This window comes from Poecilia reticulata, linkage group LG1 (assembly GCF_000633615.1).
Source record: "Poecilia reticulata strain Guanapo linkage group LG1, Guppy_female_1.0+MT, whole genome shotgun sequence".
NCBI lineage: Eukaryota > Metazoa > Chordata > Actinopteri > Cyprinodontiformes > Poeciliidae > Poecilia > Poecilia reticulata.
Genome location: NC_024331.1, coordinates 31,059,476 through 31,068,994, shown reverse-complemented (window position 1 = coordinate 31,068,994; position 9,519 = coordinate 31,059,476). Strand labels below are relative to the sequence as shown.

The 9,519-nt window shown below is 37.6% G+C and overlaps 1 protein-coding gene and 1 long non-coding RNA gene across 11 annotated transcripts in view; one reads left to right on the top strand and one right to left on the bottom strand.

Annotated features, from left to right (window-relative positions):
• LOC103472963 (uncharacterized) overlaps window positions 1–9,519 on the bottom strand; it is a 68,790-nt gene that overhangs the window by 8,545 nt on the left and 50,726 nt on the right. For 4 of the 5 annotated variants that reach the window (XR_001776711.1, XR_534955.2, XR_534952.2 and 1 more), the window contains one exon: window positions 5,343–5,413. The exons of the other annotated variant lie outside the window; for it this stretch is intronic. This is a non-coding gene — a long non-coding RNA (uncharacterized LOC103472963). The remainder of the gene's footprint in view (window positions 1–5,342; window positions 5,414–9,519) is intronic. 5 annotated transcript variants of the gene reach the window in all.
• Window positions 1–9,519, top strand: part of sh3gl2a (SH3 domain containing GRB2 like 2a, endophilin A1) — a 40,042-nt gene that overhangs the window by 16,487 nt on the left and 14,036 nt on the right. The gene's annotated exons all lie outside the window — the stretch shown is intronic.

The window sequence follows — 9,519 nt, the reverse complement described above, 5'->3', positions numbered from 1 at the left end:
TCACACAGTTCTACGTCACCCAGTTCTACGTGATCTATTTCTACATCACAGTTCTACATTACCCGGTTCTACATCACCCAGTTCTACATCACCCAGCTCTACAATCGTTCCACTGGCTGCCTGTATCTTAGACACTTTATGTTAGTTTATAAATCTCTGAACAGTTTAGCACCATAATAAATTAAAGATCTGCTGCTGGTGTTGCATGAACCTTCCAGACCTCTCAGGTCTTCTGGTTCTGCTCTGCATCCTCAGAACCAGAACCAAACATGGTGAAGCAGCATTCAGCTTCTATGCACCCCAAATCTGGAACAAACTTCCAGAAAACTGTATTTTGAAACAAATGAAGAAATAATCAATAATCTGATGTGTAACTATATCAGATGGAACCATTGTTTCAGTTGTTAACTGTTTCTATTACTTTGTATTTTTGTTTTTATGATGTGAAGCACTTTGCCTTGTTGCTGAAAGGTGCTCTAAAAATTAAATTAGATTTGAATAAAAAAAAAATACAGAAATTCAAAAATGTATTTTTATTACAAATAAAAAAAGGAAATCTGATATTTAACCACATATTACTCGGGTAATATGTAAATATTTCAGGAAATCCACAGTAAATTCAGCTGCCAGTGAAAGACGTTCATATATAAAAATGACTGTAATTGTTGGTGTTCAGGATGGAAAACATTTAATGTTCCTGGTCCTTTAAGCAGCTTCATTCATGCCCCTGAAAACAGAGATAATTCAGAATAATGATGAAGGATTTAATCTCCCTCATCATTAATTTCATGTGTTCAGTTGCTCCATCTTTGTCTCATCACGGCTCTCAGATTGCGGCACGTTTTCCTCGGGCTCACAGAGCCAGCTGGTCCTCACCCATCCCCCCCCCGTTTACCGAGCTCTACATCGAAGGACACACACACACACACACACACACACACACACACACACACACACACACACACACAAACGTCTCTCCCTCTACACACTCTACTCCGCTGTTACATAAGAAGCATGCAGAAGCTTACAAATCAGATTATAATCGCCACAAGCCATACTCTCAAAGAGGATAGAGGTTAGTGAAGCAGCGTGGCCAACAGGAAGGCCATGCTGATTGGTAGCTTGGTTTCTAGTGCAAATATCTCAACACACTCGAAATAAAACAAAACTAACTTACAAGCAAGAAATATAAGCTTGTTTTAAGCCAATAATTCTTTAATATTGGTGATATTAGGAGTTTATTTAACTTCTAACATAGAAAAATGCCGTTATAAGTACTTTGTCATCAATATTAAGGAATCATTGACTAGTTTTATCTTATTTCAAGTGTTTTAAGATATTTGTACCATAAACTAAACCAAAATTACTTGGTAAGATTTTGCCCAGTTTGTCTGAACTACATTTATCGAACATAATGCAGAAATGACCAAACTAAGTGTCTAAATCAGGGATGTCCAAACTTTCTGCTCATACAGGCCAAAATCATCTGGTCAGGATCACTTATTGCCAAAAAATATATCACCCATAAAACGATTTAAAATTAAATTTTAGCTTAATAAAAAGCAGATTTTGGTCCTTTAGAGCAGTGTTTCCCAACCCTGGTCCTCAAGGCACACTGACCTGCACGTTTTAGATGTTTCCCTGCTTCAGCACACATGATTTCAATTGATGGCTGATTAACAGGGTTCTGCTGAATTGCAATCATCTGAATGGGGCGTGTTGAAGCAGGGGAAGATCTAAAACGTGCAGGTCAGTGAGCCTTGAGGACCAGGGTTGGGAAACGCTGCTTTAGAGTAAACGTCACTAAACAGATGTGTTCCTGTTTGCTATGCAAAACGTCTGGTAATAAAAAGATGAACACATTTTCCATAAGAACACAATTAGCCCAGCGACCACATACAGCCGTTGGCCTGCAGTCTGGACACCCCTGATGTAAACGAAGGCGGATGTTTATATTTTATCTCCTCCGTTGCCTGGATTAGGGCTGCATGTTCTGTGGGATTACCGCCACCCTGAACCAGCTGCAGTGGGATCATTTAAGCGTAACCAGGAGTGGTTTTTGATTGGTCCAGTGGACAGATCTGTTCTCAGGTCAGCCAGCGTGATTACAGCTCTGCTGCTAATTAAGGGCTTAATGTGCTGGACGTCCCGACGTATCCGGGGTATCTGAGGTCCCCGCTGAACCCTGGCAGTCAGACCTGTTGCTCCGCAGTGGAGGATGGATACAGACCAGCTTCACCTCGCTAAAGTATTCAAAGGTTTTCACATTTCAACAGATTATTTCCCGTAGATTCAGTTTGATTTGAGACCAAAGTTATAACATTTGTTACATTTTCAGCTGATTCAGTTTGCTTTCTCACTGTACTGCATCAAATGACCCAGACTAAATGAGAAACCTGTTTCCCTCCTCACCTGTGGGGGCGCTGCACCAAGAACCACTGAAGGAATCAACTCACTGAGCGCCGTCACGGCACAATCTGTTCAGAACCTTTGGCTCGTTTATGCATTCGCTGAAGAAATACTAACAGATTATTTTTAAAATGCTCATCAACAAAATACAACATATTTACTTATATTCATCAAAATTCTATTTGTTATAAAATTACATATTTTCCTAGACAAAGTTAGAATTTAGTTAAAAGATTGTAAGTAGAAAATTGTGTATTGGACTTACGGGACTGATGGCTGAATCCAGGACTTTTACTCAAGTAAGAGTAGAAATACTTCAAAATAAAAGTACTCAAGTAAAAGTAAAAAGTCAAGTATAGTAAAAATACTCTAATTTTTATTTTTTCAGAAAAGTCACTCAAGTAAATGTAACTGAGTTAACTAGTTACTACCCCAGTCTGGTTTTGGTAAATGTAACAGGAGTGAGAGTCTGTCTGTCAGAGAACATCTGGATTTATACTCAGATTAAAACCATGCGACGCTGTTTAGTGCTCAGGTGACGCTAATCTGCATCGGTTACAGTGGGTTTTAATTATGGCCATAAAACTAAAAGAGGAGCAATAAAAAGTCACTATTAAGATTTTAATTAGCAAAGTAAAACTAATTTTAAAAAGATGCAGCCCTTCAGTACTTTGTGTAGATTTATTCCATAAAATCCAGATGAACGTTGAGCTGCAGCAGCAGCAGGAAGCAGGACTGAGGGTGTTGTAATGCTCTCAGGTCCTCCTGGTTATTGTCCAACAGCAGGACCTGTCCTCCCGACAGCCTCACTAATCGCTCCCGTCATTTTTAATCTCCCTCCTCCACCGTCAGTGTATTTAAGGCAGGGACCTCCATGTGCCCAGCCTGGATTAGACGGGTGAGCAGGGATCGAGGAGGGGCCGGTGGGAGGCGGCTACATGCACATTGGGCCCCATGTGACCAAAGCTAACGCTAAAACGCTGTTTTTCATAGAAAACAGATTCATGTGAAACGCGGTGAGGCAGAAAATATTGAGAGATTATGTTTATTAACTGGTTAATTTGATGAGCTCAGTGGGTCAACGTCTTTCCTAAGTGGTCATTTCACTTCCAGCTTCGTCCTGGACAAGGCGTTGGAATGAGAGGGTGAACGTAGGTCAACGTAAGGAGCATTGAGGTGTAATTAGAAACGCATCTTATACATTCTGTTCATTTCACCACGGCTGATATTCATGGAGCTATTTATGAAACTCCACCAATAATTTGTGTTATTTAATCCGTCAGTGGAGAGAAAAAGTTATGGATCATTCTTCAAAATCATGTGTTCATCATCATATCCATTCAATTAGAAATGTCATTATTTCAAACTAAATATTTAATAAGCAAGCAAAATATTTAGTTCCCAATATTGAGATTTAATCTAAATATTTTGCCTGTGATTAAAAGATTTAGATTAAATTAAAATATATAGTTTTGTAACTAAATATTTAGTTCCAATCAAAATATTTTTGCTTTAACTAAATATTTAGCTTGCTAAAAATATTTAACACCAAACTAAATATTTATTTCTAAGATATCTAAATGTATATCTAGCCCAGAGATAAATATTTAGCTAATATGCAAATTCACTTGCCAGGAAGATGAAGAGCACTTTCAAAATAAAAGCTGGGTTCTGTGAAACTTTATACAAGCTTCTGGTGAGACTGAATAGCTTCAGTGCTGATGCGGTTTTGCTGTAGATCCATTTGTAAACATCTATATTGCTTTTAAAATGGCTCATCGTTTGTTTTTAGCTGAAATGTTCTAAAAGAGGAAAACAAACGACGATAAAGAGACATGAAGCGATTCAGTCTCTACACTGATATGAAGAGTTTTATTCTGCCATATGTTCTTCATCTTCTAAGGTTCTGCAGGCTGCATGTCTTTAAAAGGTTTTTTTCTCTGTTCAGTCTTTAAAGTGACAATAGCAGCACGTTTGCCCAAACTACGGAAGCAGATAAGAGGAAAACTGCAGATGGAGCGATAACAGAAGTCCAGCCAAGAGGCGACACAGAACCAGAGAGATCAAATCAAATTCTCTGGATTTTTACCTGAAAATGATGAAAAACTGAAAACAGCCGGTCAGTATTTTTACCAGCTTGAGAGCTCGGACCCTGCAGCAGCGGCTTCACTAAAAAACAGAACATTATGTACTAACCTGACAACAAAGCACTCAAACTCTGCAGCATGTAGTTGATAAGATTCAGAGGTAAAATTCTGCTGAGTCAGAACCACAATCAGCTTTAATCGCCAGGAAATTTTAATTTGGTTCCACTTGGTTCTCAATTAAGACATTTAATTATGAATTGTATAAAAATAATTGTTGGAAATTAAAGTTTTTGTGGCAAATATGTGTATACACAGTGTTTTTACAAAAGAGGAGGAGGAGGTTGTCATTAGAGAGACGCTGTGGAGGAAGAAACTGTCTGCTGCGTCGATTTGACGGCCTAAACAGTTTGTGTCCAGGATGTGTGTGGTCTGCAGAGATGTTAGCTTCCCCTTTTCTGACTACAGACTAGTAAAAGGCCGGGCAGACTGAATAATGGACGTGGGTAGGCCTGTCATAATAACCATAAATTGTTCCAGAAGTTATTGCGATAAACAATAACGTTGTTGACAATAGCATAATAATCCTCGACACGTTCTCAAAGATCAATAAACTTTAAATGTTGATGATTATTTAATACTGAAAGTGGAAGATGTTTCAAATATGCAAAATAAAACAAATAAAATAAACGATGACGTCTCTGTAAACTAAATTTGTCCCTCAGAAAAAAGGGGATGGTTCAGACTAAAACACCAGGTTGAAGATTTTTATCATCGTTTCTTAAAGAGTGTGTTTCAGTTTATCATGCTCTTAATTGATTAATTGATTAATTGCTGATTGCGACGGACCTGACCATGTAGAAGATGACAGGGTGGCGCTTCATGGTGAAAAGTCATTTGCAGCATTTTCGTCTGACGATCTGTAAAAGGCATTTAGAGAAGGATTACTTTCTTTTTTGCATAATTGTAGAAATCCTATGAATTTTTAAGCTGGTGTGAAGGCAACAACCCTGATCTTCAATATTTGCTGCTTTTGAATCATCCAAGATCAAATTAAGAGAATAAAATCAAAGAGGGAAGAAAAAAATCAACAAAGCTGAAAGTATTAAGCTGCATGCAGCTTCACTTTATTCAAGCAATTTAGAGAAATGCCAAAGCAGATGCAGGCAGAGATCACACCAGGCCCTGGGCTCATGCACTGCAGATATTATATTGTAATATTGTTGCTTCATGTTCTGTGAACTGCATAATCTATTCCGGAAGTTGAGTTTAAGCTGCAGATGCTCTGTGTGTCACACTGTGCCTCAGCCTTTTAATAGCATTATGAGAGCGTGTCTCACACAGGTGTGAAGGAGCCGCAGTTTAAACTCTGCTGCTGCTGCGTGTGCCAGGAGCGTTTCCACTAAGCTGCATGGGCAGATCTCCGTTTCTGCAGAGAAAATACCTGAAGGCGGCCTGCAGGTGAAGCGGCGCTGCTGAATAAATACCACAGAGCTGCACACAAATACCAGCCAAACGGCGCTTTACCGAGAGATTCAGGGCAGGAGAGATCCGTTTATACGTGAGAAAATTAAATGTTATAGGAAAAAAAACGCTGAATAAAAACGACACTACAATAAATAAGTGAATTAAATACAAACAGAACTAGCTGGTCAGTTGACAATTTGTGTGAAAAATAAAATACACATGTTTTTGTTCAAATTTGTTGATTATTTTTGCCTCTTTCAATCAAAGAGCTGATATTTACAGTAGAATATAGTTCAATACGGCTTCATACAGTGAGATTATAGATTACTGTCAACAGAAATCCTTAGATGTGACAATTAGGACTGGATTAATTGGATTAATGGTGATTATTATTGAAATTATCGATTAATTATTGACGGGTGCATACAGACTCTAAAAAATGCCTTTTGCTGAAAAAACAGGACAATTAGAGCAATAATTAGGCCAAAACTGTACAAAAATGCATTTTGGATTTAAGACAATAATAAAAAACTTTTGATATTAGAAGTATTTTGCACCTGCAGATTCATCTGTTGCTACAAATGATCAGGCAATCACCACAGAAATGCTTCAATCTTGCATTTTAGGTAGTAAAATGTTTACTTTCTCATTCAAAAGTAACTTTTTATTGTAGTTTATTATATAAAAGACAGAAAAAATCTGCAGAAAGTGCCAATTTTTAAAAATCCAAATAATCAATTAATTATCAGAATAATCAACGACTAAAATAATCGTTAGTTGTAACCCTAGAAAGGATTGCTAAACATATTTTGAATTAGAGTGACAGAAAATGTCATGAATATCAAAAATATTTGTGGAAAATTGCATATTTCCTGCCTTTATAGTCCAACAGCAGAATTAGCACTAACACTCGTTTTCTATTCATTGCTGGACAAATGTGACGCAGAGTGGAGCTAATTTTCTAATGTTTGACTAGAGTTTTGTACATTGTGACATTTTGAAGCACTTTGTGATGTTTAAAATTGCTCATTGTGCGTCAGGCTGAAGATATCGCTTTTAAACAGACACAAGTTTCTGCAGTTTCTGCAGCAGTGACTCATATCCTGTCGGTGAGAATCAAACAGGGGAGTGTGTGTGTGTGTGTGTGTGTGTGTGTGTGTGTGTGTGTGTGTGCATGTTGACTACAGCCTGCCTGGAGAACACACTTCTTTCTGTACTTTAGTTACAACCATTTAAGATAATAATTTTGATTGACTGTTTGATTTTATCTGGTATATTTACAACATACTATATTGTAAATATACCGGATTTAGCAAAATGCTAATTTCCATCTGTAGTCACATGAAACACACACAACATATAAACATTGATGTAATTAAATAATATTAATCATAATTAACAGCAGTGTTGCGCTGAAAACTATGGAAAACCTCCCCTTTCTTTGTGGCTCAGCTAGCTGATGAGTTAGCATAAGATTTTTAATGTCAAGCAAAGAAAAATCTGAGAATGTTGATTCAAAAATCAGAATAGAAATCCTGCCATGTCTTCAAGGTTACTTTTGATGTGCTGCTCTGCAGAATAGTTCATCTATAGTGACAACAACGGTGTGTAATTCACAGTGTCCTACTGCATCATTACCGGGTCTCTTACTTATCTGGAGCGTCACCATCCTGTTTGCTTTTAAATCTTATTAATGGATCAATGGATTAAACGACAATCTGGGAAGAAAATTTTAATCCTCTGTTAATGCTCAAAAGAGCTCAGATAATTATTAGCTGGTTTTATGAGAAAGTAGTTAATGGTTCAAGCATTCAGCATGCTGAGTGAAGTGAAGCATTTCCATAGTATTGCATTAGATTAGACAATATTATTCCTGAGTTGTTGCTGCAACCAGCATCAGATTTGTGTTCCAGTGGAGAACATGCTCAGTTTCATCTCGCGTTTAAAGCACGTTTTTTTTTTTTTTTTTTGAGAATTTGTTGACGAACTTTTTTCAAATCCTGCATGTACAGTAGAAGAAGAACATGCAAACTGAACTTAGCAACATATGATTACAACCCATATTCCCCAAATATGTAATTGTGTCCTTTAGCGATGACACTTGGCCTTCAGCAGATGTTTTTGTTTTCATAGTTTGTTTCTTCTGGTTGATTTGTTGTTTTTGCATTTCTGTTACTCTCTGATTATTGAGCTCAACTCATAAGTTTTAAAGGTTTTAATTCACCAGTAGCTTGACAGGAAGAAGGACAGAGAGCATAGATGAGCGTAGATGATGTTCAGTTATCGAACTGTGTTGAGGCCTGTAGTCCTCAACACAGGGCCTGTAGTCCCTGCATACAGCGCGGCGCCATGTGGCGCCCGCTCCCCATCATTTTTGTTCAAACGAGCTGATTAGCCGAATCTATCTCCGTCGTGCAGAGAGCTGCGATGTCTCTTTTGCACCAGTGCTGTTATTTCCCTGCAGCCAGCTGATCTGCTTCGGGTTCACTTCACTCTGCTGTCTCTGCTGCTCGCTTCACCTTGTGGTGTCCTTCCCTGGAAAGCAGATTCAGCCAGAGGAACGTGGGCGCCGCGCCGTTAGCATCATGGCTGTGCAACAGCGCGTCGGCTGCTGAGTGAGACGCTTTAACAGAGTCCCCTGTGCCTTTAAGGGACTGAATATTATAGGTCACAGTGAAAAATAGACATCACTGTTTTGGGTTTTGTAAGCCTGTCATAGAGAATAAAACTGGGTGTTCATTTTTCATATTTTCACCATATAATTCATACATTTCTAAATGTCCTATAATTGCAAACAAAATATTTAATTTGCAGGTTAAATGTTTAGTTTCAGAACTAAATATTTAGCTTGTAAATGAAATATTTAGCTCCACAATAAATATGTGACTTACAAACTACAGATTTAGCTTTCAGATCATTTACTTAGGAAGCTAAATATTTAGTTAGCAAACTTAATATTTACCTCCATCTATTTAGTTTGACTACATTAGTTAAAAAATATTTATTTCTAAAATAAACATTTAATTGTACATAATTAATTTAGATCAAAACTAAATTAATTTATTAATTTAGCTTGAACATTAAAGGTGGTGGAAGTTAAATATTTAGTTAGAAATTAAATAATTATTTAAGAAACAAAATATTTAGATCCAAGCTAAATATTTAGTTTACAAACTAAATAAGCTAAATATTTAGTTTGCAATTTTTTTTATAGCTTGCCGTTTATTAGCAAACTAATTTGCACATTAGCTAATTAACTAACATTCAGTTTGGACCTAAACATTTAGTTTGCAAGTTAAATATTTTGTTTGTAACTATGACATTTGTAAATGTAAATGGTTAACGTACGACTGAAAAATTAAAACATATTTACTTTTCTCTCTCAGGCTAACTGAACCAAAACATTGCAGAGCGGTTCAGTCAGAGCGGAGCGGTTCAGTCCAGAGCGGAGCGGTTCGGTCGGAGCGGAGCGGTTCGGTCGGAGCGGTTCAGTCAGAGCAGAGCGGTTCAGTCCAGAGCGGAGTGGTTCGGTCGGAGCGGAGCGGTTCGGTCGGAGCGG